We start from the raw sequence: 16,671 nt of genomic DNA on the forward strand, positions 1-16,671 counted from the left end.
GTCATAATTCAGTGATTCAGGAGAATGAAGCCTCTGAAAGAAAAGCAGTGGTCCAGGGAGACCGTGTCACCTCTGGTCACTTGTTTGCCAAAAAGAATCAAATCCTGGCTTTGGAAGGGAGATGGTCCCCACCTGAATTTGGGATGGATGCAGGGATTTCCTGGAAGAAAGCTTCAAAATATTCAGGGCTGACTCCAGTGAGATATTGGTGTGGATGGGTGCTAAGAGACAGCAGTGGGGATGTGGTGAAGGGACAGGACCACACCAGAAGATGCTTTTTCAGTGGTTTTCTCCCCCTGGTGTTGTTTTTCCCCTTTGGTTGGTGGTGTAACTGGCTAAGTCCTTTCCACTGTGTTTGGTTTTCTAAGATTTTGCTTCTCTGCAGAAATGGCCTGGGTTTTTTGTGAAATCTAACTTGCTGACTTTCTCCTGCCTCTGCAGTTGCAACAGAGCATCTCTGGTCACTCTGTATCAGACAACCTCCTTCCCTGGACTCTCCCAACCATGGATTGCTCCTTGGCCCCCCAGGCAGGCTGGGACATGTGGAGGAGACAGATACCTGGGTGCTGCACCCAGACATGTCACTCAGATGTACTGATTTTAAAATTATTGAAGAAACTGCTTGTAAACTGGAAAGTCCCCTCCCAGTCTTTGGGAAGAGCCCTGGTGTGACCAGGCAAGCAGTTCCTGGCATGACACTGAGCAGAAATTTCCTGGGTTTGGACAATTCTAAGACCTCAATCTAACAGCATGGGACCCAAGGTTTTCTTGGCCTGTGTCTGAAACTGGACAAAGGCAAAAAAAGATTATGAATCTCCTGGAAGGATCTGTGCAAGGAGTAATCCCAACCAGGGCAGGTCTGGTTTGGAAGCCATAAATTACTGCTGCTCCCCTGCAAGCTCATGACCCAAACTTGCTGCACTGGGGCTACTCTCTTAGCCAGGTCTGGAGGAAGCAAAGGAAAATAAATCAGAGTTTAAAGCAGCCCTGAGAGGGGTACTGAGCCAGGCAAAAGCCCAGTCTGTCTCACACAAAAGACACTGCTGACTGAACATCCCACTCTTGACATTAAAGGAATGGAATGTTGATGCAGGGATAGCACTGCTCCTCCTTCTGAGGCTAATTGTTGAGCATATTATACATTTGTGGAGTAATCTAGGGTGGGAGAATTCTGCTTGGAGTGTAAAACAAAAAATAACTCAAGTGTAACCAGTGCATTGACACAAAGATAAAACTCGTGCAAGGGTAGAACAAGGTGTTAATACATGTTATCCCATAAATAGAGTAGTATCACTTAAAACTCAAAGATATTTTGACATTTGTTTTTATTCTTCCACATAATCTCCTTCTACAGAATTTGGACAGAACTGCTCCACATTTTTTACCAACTCTTTAATTCATCTTCATCATCACATCCAAAACAAGCCACTGAAGAGGGAACAAACTGAACCACAATGATGACAATCCTGCTTTGGCTGAGGTGGAATGGACAACATGCCTGTCCCAGATGGCTTCAAAAAGAATATGTTCTGATTAAGGAGCAGTGGGAACATTTTCCAAGGACATTTGGGTGCCTTTTATAGATTTATAAGGCAGATGCTGCTCCTTAAAAGCATCTGCCTCCCAGGCCTTTTTTTTTTTTCCTTATATTAAGTCCTACAGTGGGGATTAAACTTCTGTGAGATGGTGAGTCCCTCATGGTTTCATGTACTTGCTAAGCCCATATTACCACCCTCCCAATGAGCAATCCTCTTGCTGAAGAGATTAAAGAGGAGGGGGAGAGTCCCTCACCCTACAGAGCATCTGGGAATGGAAGGATGCCAGGGAAGGGGGAGATCTGGTGGGCAGGACTCTCCTGGAGAAGTAAACAGTATTTAGGATCCATCCATGGACAGGAGAGGGACTGCTCAAAATTCCCAAGCACTGGAGCAGAATTGTTCTTTCCTTTTCTTAGGTCCATAACCTTCTGGATCTGGTTGTGTCCTTAGTTTGAGATCAGGAAACTAAGGACCATCATAGAGTTAGAGAGGTTCCAAAGAATGTTTATCAACGTGGTGATAGCTGCTTTATATATATAAATATATAAAGCAATGCCTCATGAACCCTGCAGGATCAGTGCAGGGAAGCAGAGGGAAGCAGGGAAGCCAGAGGGAAGCAGCTTGTAGCAACAACCACAGGACAGAACCATGGAATGGTTTGGGTTAAAATGGACCATAAAGCTCATCCAGTTCCAACCCCATGGGCAGGGACACCTCCCACAGCCCAGGTTGCTCAGAACCCTGATAAGCAGGGATAAGCAGGGCTGCAATTCCCCATTTCAGACTCTAAAGCAGCTTGCACAGCTCTTATTGGTGATGGAAGAGCAAAGCTTGGGTGCTTCCTGGGTGCTGGAGCAGAGTTTGGGGCAGAATATGCCAAGAGAGGAAATTCTTTGTCCCTTAGGATCCTGCCTGCTTAGAGTAGCCAAGGGGATGGTGAGCAGTGCAAGGGCATCACAGGAGTCAGTAACAGAATCAGAGAGTGTTTAGGTTGGAGGAGACCCCCAAGATCATCCAAAGAGTCTCAGGGTCTCAGGGCAGGCCAAGTCTGGAAGATGAATTCATGATTTCCCACCCTGCTCACACCAAGGCACCTCTTTCCCAGTGGTGTTTTCACCAGGGAAAGCCCAGCTCACAGGGCTCATCTTTTGCAGGACAAAAGGCACCAGATTTTCATCTCCAGGACGTGGCAGAGCTTGCAGAGACTACTGAGAACTTACTGGCAAGCCAGACAGGGTGACAACAGCTTCCCTTGGGTGCCTGTCAGGCACAGGCACATTGCTGGGTGTTTATGGTGGGTCTCAGCTCAGGAAAAGACCCAGAACTGCCATGGTGGGAGGGCTGTGTGCTTGGCAGAATGTGTAAGAGACTTAAAAAGTGACTGTGGGTACCCAGCCCCTTGGCTGGCTGTGGGGGTTTAGCAATTGCTCCTGTTCTGACCATCAAGAAGACCCCCAGAGAGCCTCCAACCCTTGGATTTCAAACAGACTGACTGGGAGTGTTGACTCAGAAGAAGAAAGTGCTGTAAATGTAAGAGTCTTTCTGCTGTAAAAGTCACCCAGCAAGCCATGAGAGCATCTGCAGTTAATCTGCACATCAGTCTGACAGACTGATTAAAACAACAACAACAGCAAAAAAAAAAAAAAGAAACCCACCCTAAAATGAATACCATTGCTTTGCCTGAAGAATATTTGCATGATCAAAGAGTGGATGTTTAAGTCAAGTGCAGGGATCAAATGGTACCAAATTCCAGAGTATAATTGGCAGCTTGGGACAATCCAGTTTTACTTCTCCAGGAAAACTTTTTGTTCCTTTCCCAGTCCTATTACCCAAGCAGCAGAAAAAAAAAAAAGATGTGCAACTCCTCTCAAGTGTTTCTTGACTCAGCAAGAGAGCAAATTTAGATGTTTGATCCAGGCCACAGAGCTACTGGGTTCATTCCCACTTCTGCAGAGACCTCCCTTGTGAGTTTACAGATTCCAGTTGGGCTCCACAGCTGCTGGGGATGATGTCCCACCAGGGTGCAATGCCATGCTGCTGAGAAGCTGTGGCCTGCTCAGGAGCAGTGGGACTCCTGATGCTGCAGGAGTCATTAAAACATTTAATGCTCTGTGGTACCAGCCCTGGTTTCTCTGTGCTGCAAACACACACAAGATGGGGCAGAGGGACAGCCCCCAGAACAAGGCACAGCTCCACAGGAGAGCAAAATGATGACCTGACCCTGAACACCAGTTTTCTACTTCTTAAAAATGAGATGTGTTTGTGTTTTCAATCTCCCAGGGTGGTTCTGGGATATTTTCTGAGGTGGTTGTTGGGTCTGAATGGGCTGGCTTTGAATGGTCCATTTAAAATAGACATAAACCTTGGGGAGCTCCCACTACCCATGTGCTCAACCAAGGCTGATGGTTTGTAGTGGCTCCCCATGGGATGTGGCACAGCTCTCATCCCAGAAAAATATTCTTTACCTCTCCCAGCTTCCCATCCTTGCCTGAGCACCATACAATCATTCCAGTCAGACATAATTCACTCTTTAAGCTGGAAGGCAAACCTACTTGTGAAAACTGGTGCCTTAAAGGTGCTGGACAGATGCAGAAAACCTGAGGACACACTCAGGTTACTTTTCCCTCCAGTTCAAACCAGTCTTTTTGTTGTTTGTTTTGTTGTGGGTTGGTTGGGGTTTGGTTTGGGTTTTTTTTTTTTGGAGTGGGACAGGAGGCAGGGATGTCTTCTGCAAGTTTTTTTTTCCTTGAGAGTCAACTTTTCCACATTTGCAGGAAGAAAGTCAGTTTCTTTCACAGCTCCACTTCTTAGAGCCATATCCCCTCAGCCTTCACTGATGTTTCACTGAAACCCTCTAGGTTGAGTCAACTTCCAAACTTACCTCTCTCCTCCTTTTAGCCTCTCCATAAAATCCAACCTCTGATGGCTCCATCAAATCCTCCTTGGGGCAGGATTGACCTCCTCTTCTTTGCAGAGCATCAGGTAACAGAGGGCCAGCTGTCTGCAAGGTGACAGGAGGAATGAATGGAGGTTTCACTACCAGGGCAAGAGGGCAGAGTTTTGCTCTGAGCCTTCAGGATCTCAGGTCTGGTGTTGTGGTGCTCAGCAAGAACCTTGGAGCTGTGGATGAGGCAATGAATCCAACTCCTGCAAAAGACAAGAAGATGATGGGAGATGTCAGGAGCAGGAACTTGCTGAGTTTAGGGGATTCCCTTCCCTTCCTGGATCTCCCTCCCTTCCTTCCTTCACCCTGCCAGCAGTTCAGCATTTTGATGAACTGGAAAAGTCCCAGGGCAGCCCGGGCTCCAGCTCCTGCTGCCCCCATGGCTCAGCCTGCAGTACAGAGGAGGAAGAGGTCACCCTGGGGAGGGGACTCTGGGCTGCTGACACACAAAAGCTGTGCAAATTTCCATCCTTCTGGGGCTGGCCAAAAGGAACTGCCCGAATCGGGAAGTTGGGCAACTTGTGGAAATTCATTTCCCCTCCCTCCACAGTTGTCACAATTTTGTATTTTTAACAGCCTGAGTTTGCTCTCTGCTCTGTCCAAAGCACCCCTTCCTCAGCAGGGGACAAAGAGCAAGGTTTGTGGTAAATCTGCCACCTTAAAGCCAGCAGAATAGACTGGATTTGGGAAATAAATCATCCTTCTCCTGCAGGATGCAGAGAGCAGGGAACGGGGATGCTGGGCACTGCTCAGGGCACTTCCTACAGCTGGGCTGCTGTTCCTAGCATACAGAAAAGAGGATTTTACCAGGTAGTGAAGCCTCTGCTTATTCATGGCTAAAGTGAACTGTTTCATGCCAGCTTCACACATTTATCTTCCACATGCCCTGGAACAACAGCAATGATCTCTCCCAAGCACCTTCAGATACAGGAATAGGGAAGGGTCTGGTCAGAGCTGCAGAAACTCATATTTAAATCCCTATGTTCCTGGGTCTGGGGCAAAGTTTTTTTTTTCTCTTAGATCATCTGTGACTGAAGAAATCAAGGATTTATACTTGGACTTCCCACTGAAACCATCAGCAATGTGAGCAAATGAAATGAAATGAGAGGCTTACCCCCTCCTCCCTGCCACAGCCACAGTGTCTCATAGCTACATCAATGGGGAAATTCCCCCCTGAAACTATTTTACAGCTGAGGAAACAAAGAGAAGTTAAAAAGAGAAAGCTAAATCTGAGCCTTTGGGGTTCCCAGAGGAGTGGGAGGCAGGATGGTCCCACTCCTGGGAGAAGACCAGAAATAGGAAACCAAGAGGAGCTACAGGCTGCTTCCAAGAGCATCAGTTGGCAAGGTTTGAAGGTGAATATGGATCCTGCCTCCCCCCCCAAAACTCTGGGAATGTCTCACAACCCCCCCAGGACCTCAGTCCCAGAACATCCCAAGCAAACCACTGAACTTCCCTGTGCAGTCATGGATGGAGCACAATAGGGAATGCAAAGCAGGGGATCAGGAAATGTCTCCTGTAAGATGGAAGGAAGAGGAAAGCAGGGGAAAAGTGAGCAGAAAGGAGAGAAAAGCATTAGGAAGTGCAGAGAAACATTGATTTGACTGGAGAGAAAACAGAAGAGGCTGCACAGTGGTAAAAATGGGGAGCAAAGGAGATGAAGTGGGAAGCACCGAGTTGAGGGGCTTCAACAGGATGAAAGAAGATGGTGGGAAGAAGCCACAGGTGCCTAAGGAGCCCATGTGAAGATATTTCTCCTTTACCCTAAGTGTTACAGTGCTATTTACACCTGCTCAAAGTGGCAGCAAACATTACTAAACTCAAACTTTATGTACATCCCACTCTGAGCTGGCACAGCTGGCAAACCCAAAAGGATGCACAGTGGAGGATAAGAAGATCCCTGCTGGTTCCCAAAGATGAGCCAACCCAGGATGGGAGTCCTCCTGCACATGAGACAGGGACATTTTGTGTAGCCAGGGAGAGCAGGGACCCATTTATCATCACTTGGTGTTGGCAGGGTACTGAAGTACAGCACTGCTGCCTCATCCTCCCAACTTCATGCCTGCCCATGGGCTTTATCTGTCTGAAGTGCCTGTTTTCCAGCTTCAACCTTCATGGAAACCAGGAGCTGCTCCAACTCACCCATCCTCTGGAGTGCAAAGCATCAAGAGGAAAGGTTGGCTTTGTTCCTCTGTATCCTGATGAGCACCCTCTGGCCTGGCTTGGTCTGTGAATGCAGCTGAAGCACAAAGAACAGTGTTGTTGGATTGGTTATCAGCAATTCATTCATTAAAGCAGAAAAGGCTCCTGGACTTTGGCTTTTTGCTTTAAAACACACATGTGCCAAGCAGGGAGCACTGATAACTCTGGTGCTGCTGGTGCTGTGCTCAGGCACAGTGCTCAGAAGGCAGCTGTGGTCAGAGTAAGAAGTCAAAACTTCACAAAAACTTCAGTCCCACCATGGGAATAAAGTGGCAGAACAAACCCAAGGAGAGTAACATCTGTTAGAAATTAGAAACAAAAAATAATTAAGGTCCATTGCAGTAAACCTTCCAAACGATCTCTTTCTCACGTGCAGTTTTTCCTGGGACAGAAATTCAAAACCACAATTTGCTGAGTTTTGGCAAGTGATGACATGGATTTGGTGGATTTGGGCTTTTAGGTAGGGATCTGCTGAACATTTTTTATACATAGTTTGTACCCAGGTAGAGAGGGTGACACACAGGGAGCTGCTGCCAGCTTGCACCAGGACAGTTCAAGGAGAGATCACAACCTTCTGGATCACCCAAGGTGACCTTTGCATCCAGAGGGTGCCACAGCAGGCATCAACAAGAGGGTAAACTTAGGGACCCTGAAAGATATAGGAAAATAGCACCAATTCACTTTGCCCCCACTGCAGCACTGGGTCTCTGCTCACTCCCAGTGGGGAATCTGCAGCCCTTTGTGCTCAGACCCCATTCCTCCACTGCTGTTCAGAAAGTTTCTGGGCTTTCCACAAAGCCAGAGCAGAGGAAAAAGAGGGAAGAGCCTGAGCAGAACCTCGTCTTGAGTGATAAATCTGGCTCTGCATCTCTCCAAGTGAAGGTACTTGGAGCTGGGAGCTGTGGTTCAAGCCCATCTCTAATCCTCTTACAAATACGTGACACAATCTGATGAGGCTTTCAAGTTCCACCCCAGTCCCAGGGCTTTCATTTCATGGTTTCTCTTCCCTGCTCACATCTCCCTCTCATCTCTGCAGTTTTCACCCGTGCAGTGCCAGAGCCATAAAGATCTCCCTGTGAAGGGGGCCCCCCAGCCTTTATCTTGCATATCACGACATCATGATTCAAATGTTACAGCACTGCAACACAAATGCAACATCAATGTACATCCCAGAACAGCCCCTAATCCATCCCAGATTCCCTTCAGTGCTCACTTGCTCAGATCTTCCTTGGACCACACAGCGTCTGCCACTGTTTGTATTCGGCATAAACCAAGCATCAAGTGTGGAAATCTCCTCAGAACAACAGCAGCCTGGTCAGATCAAGAGGAGTCAGTGGGAAACCACTCTATCTTACCACACTTGCTGATAAGCAGAGTTTGTACTCGTGGTACCCACCTCCCAGGTGCTGGAGCTGGGATGGCAAAAGCAGCGGCTGCTCCTCCAGGTCAGCCCAAGCTCAAGAGAGAAAGGGGTGGTGGCTCTGCTCCCAGCTGCCACTGAGGGATGTCAGGACTCATGGGGGGTGTCCAGGTCTTGCCACCACCCTCAGAGCATCCAGCAGTTCTTACAGCTTTGGCCTGAGTCAGCTTCTCCTGCAAGCCCTGGGCTGGAGCCATCTGGGCAGAGATGCAGCAGGTGCCTCAGGTCCAGCAGCACCATCCCGCAGAGGCAGCCTCTGTTCATCTGCCATCTGAACCCTTTTTCCAAATTATGCAGGCTGCTACACAGCCCTTCTGGCACACGTGAACTGGGAATTGTTACCAGGTGAGCTCTACCTGGTCCTGACATTTTTGGTAACCCCAAGGAAAGCAGTAACCCTCCCCTTCTGCGTTCTCATCTTTACGGGGAGAAAAAAAAAGACCCTACAAAAAAGACCCTGTGCAAGACCCTACAAAGACAAGATGAACATCAGGTCTACATTAATATCTAAATCAATGAGTATTACAGAGCAAGGAAATAAAATGAGAAGAAAAAAAAAACAAAAACAAACCAAAACAAAACAACAAACCCTCCAAACCATCTTGATCCCAGCTGCTGTGAAAGGCACTCGGCAGTGCTGGAAAGCTTCCTCCCAGCCAAGTATTGATTGCTGGAAACATTCCCTACTCATGACATTCAGTTCTGAATTGGTAAATGCTTTGAAAATACAATAGACTGAACATTTTTTTTCTTGTTCTTCTCCCCCCTTTCATGCGAAATGGAGTTTGATGGATTTTTTTTTTTAATTGAACAAAGCCCAGAGTATAGCTACAGCCTGCAATATATGGCTGATACATACACACCATCCTCCTTTGCACATTTAGGACTCAAGCAACATGCAATATTACTAAAACAAAACTAAGGTTACCATATTATTCCCCTGTGGCTTTGGGATGACACACTCTGTGGTTTTCTCCATCTAACAAGAGCAGCAAATCATGTGTTTCTGTGACAACACAGTGAGTCAGGGAGGCTGATGTTATTGTTGTGAAGAAGAAATTCTGTTGTGGTAATACAGCCTGGAGAACCTCATTCTCCCCTGGTAGTTTCTTGCATACTAGGCATAACCCCTTGTCTCAAAATATTTAACTTGGGATCCTCAAGACCCCAGAATCCTTGGAGTAAACCTTGCTGATGTGGGTGTTGCAAAGCTGGCTGTTGGGGATGGTTTTGTCCCAAAACTGGATAAAGCAAAATGAGTTTGTCTGATGTCAGACACTGGGAGAATAACCATAGAATCATAGAACGGGCTGGGTTGGAAGGGACCTCAGAGATCATCAAGTCCAACCCTTGATCCACTCCCGCTGCAGTTCCCAGCCCATGGCACTCAGTGCCACATCCAGGCTCTTTGGAAAGATCTCCAGACACGGAGAATCCACTACTTCCCTGGGCAGCCCATTCCAATGCCTGATCACCCTCTCCAGAAAGAAATTCTTTCTCATCTCCAACCTAAACCTCCCCTGGCACAACTTGAGACCTTTTGTGCCCTCTTGTCTTGCTGAGAGTTGCCTGGGAAAAGAGCCCAACCCCCCCTGGCTACCATGTTTCATTCCAAGCTTAGTTGTCCATGTCCTGAGCTTACTGTCTGTGTTTAAGCAGCCAACACAGATCCAGGGGTTAAAGATCCCACACGTGGGGAACAACACTTTGGGTGGAGGGGGAAAACCTCAGACAAAAAGCCACGAAACCTCCCAATGGTAATACTTAGGAACCATTTTCTGGGACACCAGACAAGGAGAACTGCCTGTTGTGTTGGCAGAAAGGGCTGAAGTGTTTTCTGGGCCACCAGGAACACCTGGTTTGTCATTTAGCATCAGCATTTGGGCTTGTCAAATGTTACTGAGTGTATGTGACTGCCTTGTGGAGAAGGAAGAGAGCCAAAAACCCCTGGCTACTTCCACCTGCTGGTTATCCTTTCCCTTTCACACTCTTCTGCCTTTCAAATTTGTTATCTGTTTCACAGCTTTAGGTCCTCTTGTTTGTTTCACAGCTTTAGGTCCTCTCAGGTTACTTGGTTTCTTAGAGTTAATTTCTGTCCTCCTTGGAACATAGGTTCTGGTTTTCAGAGTAGTCTCAAAACACCATAACTTGCTAACAAAGGTGTAAATCTGACTCATTCAGCTTACCCAGATATTTCAGCTCCACTGGCCTACACCTGGAAGAGCAGCAGGTTGGTTGGCTCAAGTGAGGAGCAGAGCCACCAACCCCAGGGTGAGTGAAAAGGTGGTGAAGAAACACACTGAAGCTGTCTCCATCACTCTTCTTCAAAGGGAAGTGCCTCTGCTTATAGATCTTATAGATCTTATATATCTTAAAAATATGGGCTTTTGATAAACCCCTGTGCAAATGAAGCATCTACAAGAAATTAGGTATATGAAACCTCTGAGTGTTTTGAGTCTCCTGCCAGTTTTAGGTTCCACTGTCCTCTTCTTCCCTCTAGCAGAAGAATTAACCTCTCTTCTCACAATCCTATAAGGACCAACACTCAATTTTCCAAACCTGTACTTCAGCCCCAGGTGGGCTTTAAGAGTTATCTGAGTAACTGGGACACTGGTTTAATACCTCAAAAATAATTACTTTGTGCTGCACAAAATTTGTGAAGTTTCCATTTCCTGAGAAAATGAAAGACAAGAGAAAAGGTGTCGTTAGGCAATGGGGACAGCCCACTGAATGCTATGGAAACCCTTAAAGGAAAGCATTGTTTCCAGCTGAGAAGTCCAATGTCTCCTTCCAAAAAGATCACAGGGAAATTTCTTCTAGAAAAAAACCTACGTGCAGATTAATTGAATTCCAGTTCAATAAAGGCTCCAGATCCCACTTCTCAGCACTCCTCCATGGCTGTGTTCTGTCACCTGAGGCCTTTTGCCACCATCTCAAGTTCTTGGCCATGCAATCCAAACTGAAGAACGAATTTAGGGGAGACTGCATCCCCAGGGAGGAGATACATGTGTTTTGCTGTAGTTCTCTCCTCACTCCTGTGATTTACTGCTGGCACCCAACCCCTGGCTCTCTCCCAGAGCTCCCAAGCTGATCTTGCTGTGCTGGACTGTGAAACTCTCTTTTCTCTGCTGCTACTTTGGTTCCTCATTCTCTTGGCCCATCAGGGGGAGGCTGCAGGTGCTGGACACAGGGAGCAGGTACAGAGCAGATTTGGGGTCTGCTGCCCCATGGGCATTGAAGGTCTCCCTTGAGCCCATATGTCAGCAAGAAGGACATTCTGTGGGGTTTGGTACATATTGAGTTCAGGCCTTGAATCCTTTCTGCATGGAGGTTTTATCTGAGCCTGTCCAATAATTAACTGCATGGCCCTGCAAATGGTGCTGTACTGACAGTGTAAAAGTGCCTTTTTATGTAACAGGATCATAGAATCATAGAATTTTTAGGGTTGAAAAGGACCTTTAAGATCATTTAGTTCCAAGCCCCCTGCCATGGGCAGGGACACCTCCCACCAGCCCAGGTTGCTCCAAGCCCCAACCAGCCTGACCTTAAAAACTTCCAGGGATGGATGGGGCTTCCACCACCTTTCTGGGCAACCTGTGCCAGGGTCTCACCACCCTCATGTGAAGAACTTCTTCCTCACATCCAACCTCAATCTCCCCTCCTCCAGCTGGAATCCATTCCCCCATCTCCTATCCCTACCTGACAGCCTCAAAAGTTGGGGAGGGACTTTTTACAAGGGCATGGAGTAATGGGACAAGGGGGAATGGCTTTCAACTACAAGAGGGTGGATTTAGGTTAGATGTTAGGAAGAAATTCTTCAGTGTCAGGGTGCTGAGCCCCTGGCCCAGGCTGCCCAAGGAAGCTGTGGCTGCCCCAGCCCTGGCAGGGTCTCAGCCCAGCTTGGATGGGGCTTGGAGCACCCTGGCCTGGGGGAGGTGTCCATGCAGAGGGGTTGGCAATGGAGGAGCTTTGAGGTTCCTTTCAACCCAACCCAGTCAAGGATTCTGTGATTCTGCCCCTCCTGCCAGCACTGCAGCCAATCCACACAACACACCCCAGGCATCCATCCCAGCTTCACCATGGGCACCTACACAGGGAATCTGAGCAAGTCCTTGGCCTCTGGCTGTCAGGAGTGCCAAGGTTGCTGCTGCCACAGAGATGGATGCAGGTGAGCCATCTGCATCATGGGGATCAATAAATAAAGCAATGGCTCTCTGGTGTCTGGGAAATAAAAGGACATAAAATATAGGCCAGCTTTTATAAAGGTCGTGTGTCTGCAATAAGGCTGTCTCCAGAGTGGCTGTGTGGCTGCTGGTAAGCCTTTAGGTTTGGAAAAGAAACAGATTCAAAGACTTTCTGCCCCACTGCCAGATGAATTGGTGTAGATCAGGACATGGCAGATCTGCCCAGCAGTTCACAGGATTCATTTGCATTGACCACTGCCAGGTTTCATGTGCAAACTACTCAAAGTCAGAATTGAACAGCTACATCTAAACCAACAGGGGATCTGCCTTTTGCCTGGCTTTTTCTGCAGAAAAAGAATTTGATATGAAATAAAGCCAGTACATCTCACTTCTTTAGAAGGGGGAACTGTTTATACACCTCATGAGAGAGATAACGTGAGCACTTAGGCAAACAGATGGATAGATACCAGCAAAAGATAACAGCAGGGATTAAAGATGAAAACTAGGAAAAAAATATTAATTAGATCATTTCCTCAACAAAAGACACCCACGTGTAGCAATGTGGGGAGCGTATGGTGGGAATCACTGCATTGTGGTATGAGCAGTGTCCCTGTAAGGGATTAGGGTTTCTCTGCAGCAGTGCTGCACATGCCTATCTTTGGGAAGCAGCTCCAGATCTCCCCCTGAAAGGAGCTGTGCAGTGATAAATGGCATTATGTGCTTGCAAGGTTATTGCTACCTCAAGGTCACCGTTGTCCCTTCCCTCTCATTACTGCTGGGAAAGCTGGTGCTGTCCAAACCCAATCTCATTAAGAGTGAGGGGCTTTGCTAACACACCTTGGAGACCCTTTGCTAGGGTAAAGGATCCAGGATTAAGATTTTAACTTAAAGGACTTCTCAGGATTATGATTTTAACTTCAGAAGATGCAGCCTGGGAACAGCAATGATGCACACCCACTGGAAATGGAAATTTCCCCTTGGAAATGCAGATGGATGCACATCTCACACCTGTGGCAGAGCATCTGGGAGATGTTTTCCCCCAGAAATGAGGCACCAGCTATGCTGAGCTGCTTCTGCTCTCAATTTCCAGCCAGGAGGTCCCAGAGACTCTGTGCTGCCCAGCCAGGTGAGCCATGCAGAGTTGAGCACCCCGAGCTGGATGTATTGAAGCAAACAAGGCACAGAGGGAATGTGCAGCTGGAGAAAGCTTGAGCTCTGTTTGGAATGAAAGCATTGAGAGCCTTGAAAAAATTGCAGCTAATTAAAATTTAAAATTAGTTAACAGTTTGACAGATACTGACACATGAATCTCAAACCAGGGAATAATTTTTAGTCATTCGTCTGTCTGCTGCATTCTGCATTTAATGTGCTAACTAGAAAATCTGATTAATTGAATGATGGTAATTGAGTCTGGAAAATGAAGGCATTTATCAACAAATCTCAAGTATTTATCCTTGCACAAAGATGATACAAAGACAGCTATGCATTAGTGCTCAATATTCCAGCCATGCTTTCTGTACTGAAATGGACTACAAAATGCTTTTCCTCTTGATCTGCTTATGGTACCACAACGAGGAGTTTGGAGCAGCCAGAAATGTTGTAAAGGAATTGAATATTATAAAATTGTATGACATGAAAATCAGAGGTTGTTGTGGACTAAATTTCCACTCATGAAAATGTTATCTGCTGGCTGAAATCAGGTGGCAATTTGGTCCTCAATAAATACTTGGGCACAGGAGAAACCACTGCCCAGTGGCTGCTGTAGCTGTGAGTACAAACAGGTTACACACACCTGAGGATCCTATCTTACATCCTTGTGTCATGGTTTGAGGCAGTAACCAGGGGACAGATGCTCTCTGCCATCCCTCACCACACTTCCAGGGGAGGATGAAGCAGGGAGGAAGGGAGAGAGACTGAAAGGTTGGGAGAAAACACCAGGAGAGGTTCCATGAAGTGGGAATCATGGAATCATAAAATTTTCAGGGCTGGAAGGGACCTTTAAGATCATCCAGTTCCAACCCCCCTGCATGGACTGGGCTCCCACCAGCCCAGGTTGCTCCAAGCCCCATCCAACCTGACCTTAAAAACTTCCAGGGATGGATGGGGCTTCCACCACCTCTCTGGGCAACCTGTGCCAGGGTCTCACCACCCTCATGGGGAAGAACTTCTTCCTCACATCCAACCTCAATCTCCCCTCCTCCAGCTGGAATCCATTTCCCCATGTCCTATCCCTACCTGACAGCCTCAAAAGTCCCTCCCCAGCTTTCCTGTAGCCCCTTCAGCCCCTGGAAGGCCACAATGAGGTTTCCTGGGAGCCTTCTCCTCTCCAGACTGAATAACCCCAACTCTCTCAGTCTCTCCTCATAGCAGAGGTGCTCCAGCCCTCTGATCCTCCTCCTGCACTTTCTCTGGACACTCTCCAGCACCTCCACCTCTTTCTTGGCACAAGGAATCCAGAACTGGACGCAGGACTCCAGGAGTCTCTCAGGAGACTCTCTGCTCTCAGGAGAGCAGAGCAGAGGGGGACAATCCCTTCCCTCATCCTGCTGCCCATGGTGGGGTCCTCAGGAAGGAGGCAAAACTTCCCCAGCCCTGGGCTCCACTCTCTCCTGCTCTCCTCAACCTTTTTTGGGATGTTTGGGATGTGCAGCTGGCTGTGACAGACACACGAGGGGAGCTCTGAGCCCTCATCTTGTTGTGAGTGTGTGTGGGGTGATCTCCTCATGGAGAGCAGACTCCAGATGGGACAGAGGTTTGCCCAGGAGCAGGGAAGGACAGAATTGGGTCCAGTTCTGCAGCCCCCAACATCAAGTGGGACACGGAGCTGTTGGAGTGAGTCCCAAGGAGGGCCCTGGAGATGATCAGAGGGCTGGAGCACCTTTCCTATGGAGAGAGCCTGAGAGAGTTGGGGTTGTTCAGCCTGGAAGAGGCTCTGGGAAGAACGTGCCAGGGGTTCTAGGAAAGCCAGGGAGGGACTTTTTACAAGGGCATGGAGTAATGGGCCAAGGGGGAATGGCTTTCAACTACAAGAGGGTGGATTTAGGTTAGATGTTAGGAAGAAATTCTTCACTGTCAGGGTGCTGAGCCCCTGGCCCAGGCTGCCCAAGGAAGCTGTGGCTGCCCCAGCCCTGGCAGGGTCTCCGCCCAGCTTGGATGGGGCTTGGAGCACCCTGGCCTGGGGGAGGTGTCCATGCAGAGGGGTTGGCAATGGAGGAGCTTTGAGGTTCCTTTCAACCCAACCCAGTCAAGGATTCTGTGATTCTGCCCCTCCTGCCAGCACTGCAGCCAATCCACACAACACACCTCGGGCATCCATCCCAGCTTCACCATGGGCACCTACACAGGGAATCTGAGCAAGTCCTTGGCCTCTGGCTGTCAGGAGTGCCAAGGTTGCTGCTGCCACAGAGATGGATGCAGGTGAGCCATCTGCATCATGGGGATCAATAAATAAAGCAATGGCTCTCTGGTGTCTAGGAAATAAAAGGACATAAAATATAGGCCAGCTTTTATAAAGGTCGTGTGTCTGCAATAAGGCTGTCTCCAGAGTGGCTGTGTGGCTGCTGGTAAGCCTTTAGGTTTGGAAAAGAAACAGATTCAAAGACTTTCTGCCCCACTGCCAGATGAATTGGTGTAGATCAGGACATGGCAGATGCCCAGCAGTTCACAGGATTCATTTGCATTGACCACTGCCAGGGACTCTGAGCAAGTCCCGTTCTGTCCTGCCCACTCCAGCCGGGACAGTCCTATCCCTACCCTACAAAGCCTCCAAAGTCCCTCCCCAGCTTTCTCGTAGCCCCCTCCAGCCCCTGGAAGGGGCCACAGGCAGGACGGGCAATGAGAAATGGCTCCAGAGCCCCAACCCAGGCGGGACCCGCTGCTCCTCACTCACTCCCTCAGCGGCTGCCGCCTTCCCCACCGCAACAGCCCCAGCCCAGGCTCGCAGTGCCGGTCCCCAAGAGCCCCAGAGCGCCCAGTCCAGCCCTACCTGTGGAGCAGCAGAAGGCGATGGCTGATGCGGGGCGTTCCGCTCCGCTGAGGAACCGCGCAGCAGCGGAGCCCTCGCACCCCCCCAGGCCCCGGCCCGGCAGCGCCATAGACACGGCAGCCGGCAGGGGGCGCTCTGGGGAGACCGCGGAGACCGCGCGCCAACGGGCAGGAGCGCGGGGATTGGCCCGCCCGGGTCACGTGACACCTTCCTCGCCTTTCCTCCCCTTCCCGGGGGCGCTGAGGGCGCGGAGTCGCTTCAGGGGTTGGGTTGGGGGCTCCGCTGGGTGTTTCCCGCTCGGTGTTTTCCTCTTGAGGTGACCCCCAAAGTTCTCCCTTCTCCAAAAAGGGAGCCCGTGGTGGAGGCCCTGTCAGCTCCCAGGGCACGTCCCTCCGGGT

The sequence above is a fragment of the Calypte anna genome, chromosome 3 (assembly GCF_003957555.1).
Source record: "Calypte anna isolate BGI_N300 chromosome 3, bCalAnn1_v1.p, whole genome shotgun sequence".
NCBI classification, from domain to species: Eukaryota; Metazoa; Chordata; class Aves; order Apodiformes; family Trochilidae; genus Calypte; species Calypte anna.